Source organism: Petromyzon marinus, unplaced genomic scaffold (assembly GCF_048934315.1).
Source record: "Petromyzon marinus isolate PM22_M1 ecotype Great Lakes invasive population unplaced genomic scaffold, UKy_Petmar_22M1.pri1.0 PM_G_Scaffold_82, whole genome shotgun sequence".
Taxonomy (NCBI): Eukaryota; Metazoa; Chordata; class Hyperoartia; order Petromyzontiformes; family Petromyzontidae; genus Petromyzon; species Petromyzon marinus.
Genome location: NW_027423038.1, coordinates 760,001 through 762,500, shown reverse-complemented (window position 1 = coordinate 762,500; position 2,500 = coordinate 760,001).

Genomic DNA, 2,500 nt, shown 5'->3' with positions numbered 1-2,500 from the left:
ACTGAGGTTACCATTGTCCATACAATAGTGCAGGTGCGATGGAAATCTTTTCTCGTTTTGGTGCGTGCTACATTTTTACGGATAGACCCCGTGAAACGCTAGAAATTGGCGGGGATGTGTCTCTTGTGGCTCACGGGGCTGTTAGGGTGGCACAGAAATCCCTCGGAATGGGAAAACGGGTCATTTTCGTGTTGCCACATTGCATGCGAACGGCATGAAACTTCCAGAGGCATTTGCAGCAGGAATGCATGTGCAGTCAAAAAAGTGAATATTTTTCACGGATAGACCCCGTGAAACGCTAGAAATTGGCGGCGATGTCTCTCTTGTGGCTCACGGGGCTGTTAGGGTGGCACAGAAATCCCTCGGAATGGGAAAACGGGTCATTTTCGTGTCGCCACATTGCATGCGAACCGCATGAAACTTCCAGAGGCATTTGCAGCAGAAATGCATGTGCAGTCAAAAAATTGAATATTTTTCACGGATAGACCCCGTGAAACGCTAGAAATTGGCGGGGATGTGTCTCTTGTGGCTCACGGGGCTGTTAGGGTGGCACAGAAATCCCTCGGAATGGGAAAAAACGGGTCATTTTCGTGTCGCCACATTGCATGCGAACCGCATGAAACTTCCAGAGGCATTTGCAGCAGGAATGCATGTGCACTCAAAAAATGTGATATTTTTCACGGAGAGACCCCGTGAAACGCTAGAAGTGGGCGGGGATGTCTCTCTTGTGGCTCACGGGGCTGTTAGGGTGGCACAGAAATCCCTCGGAATGGGAAAACGGGTCATTTTCGTGTCGCCACATTGCATACGAACCGCATGAAACTTCCAGAGGCATTTGCAGCAGGAATGCATGTGCACTCAAAAAAGTGAATATTTCTCACGGATAGACCCCGTGATACGCTAGAAATTGGCGGGGATGTCTCTCTTGTGGCTCACGGGGCTGTTAGGGTGGCACAGAAATCCCTCGGAATGGGAAAACGGGTCATTTTCGTGTCGCCACATTGCATGCGAACCGCATGCAACTTCCAGAGGCATTTGCAGCAGAAATGCATGTGCAGTCAAAAAAAAATTGATATTTTTCACGGATAGACCCCGTGAAACGCTAGAAATTGGCGGGGATGTGTCTCTTGTGGCTCACGGGGCTGTTCGGGTCGCACAGAAATCCCTGGGAATGGGAAAACGGGTCATTTTCGTGTTGCCACATTGCGTACGAACCGCATGAAACTTCCAGAGGCATTTGCAGCAGGAATGCATGTGCACTCAAAAACTTCTATATGTTTCACGGATAGACCCCGTGAAACGCTAGAAATTGGCGGGGATGTGTCTCTTGTGGCTCACGGGGCTGTTAGGGTGGCACAGAACTCCCTCGGAATGGGAAAAGGGGTCATTTTCGTGTTGCCACATTGCATAGGAACGCCATGAAACTTCCAGAGGCATTTGCAGCAGAAAGGCACGTGCACTCAAAAATTTTAATATTTTTCACGCATAGACCCCGTCAAACGCTAGAAGTTGGCGGGGATGTCTCTCTTGTGGCTCACGGGGCTGTTAGGGTCGCACAGAAATGCCTCGGAATGGGAAAACGGGTCATTTTTGTGTGGCCACATTGCATAGGAACGGCATGAAACTTCCAGAGGCATTTGCAGCAGGAATGCATGTGCACTCAAAAACGTCTATATTTTTCACGGATAGACCCCGTGAAACGCTATAAATTGGCGGGGATGTCTCTCTTGTGGCTCACGGGCGCTGTTAGTTAGGGTCGCACAGAAATCCCTCGGAATGGGAAAAGGGGTCATTTTCGTGTTGCCACATTGCGTACGAACGGCATGAAACTTCCAGAGGCATCTGCAGCAGAAATGCATGTGCACTCAAAAACGTCTATATTTTTCACGGATAGACCCCGTGAAACGCTAGAAATTGGCGGGGATGTGTCTCTTGTGGCTCACGGGGCTGTTAGGGTCGCACAGAAATCCCTCGGAATGGGAAAACGGGTCATTTTCGTGTTGCCACAATTGGCATACGAACGGCATGAAACTTCCAGAGGCATTTGCAGCAGAAATGCATGTGCACTCAAAAACGTGAATATTTTTTCACGGATAGACCCCGTCAAACGCTCGAATTTGGCGGGGATGTTTCTCTTGTGGGTCACGGGGCTGTTCGGCTCGCACAGAACTCCCTTGGTCCACCTGATTCGTGCATACAGGCAGCAACTAAAACTCTGTAAACCTGCTGTGAGGACATCTAAACAGTGGACCAGTGAGGCTGTGGAAGATTTGCGGGCGTGCTTAGACTGTACTGACTGGGATATGTTCACGACTGCTACCAATAGTCTGGATGAACTCACAGAGGCTGTGTACATCAGCTTCTGTGAGGACTGCTGTATCCCAACACGTACCAGGGTGAACTTTAACAACAACAAGCCCTGGTTCTCAGCAAAGCTCAAAAGGTTGAGGTTGGAGAAGGAGGAAGCGTTTAGGAGTGGGGATAGAGACAGATTCAAGGA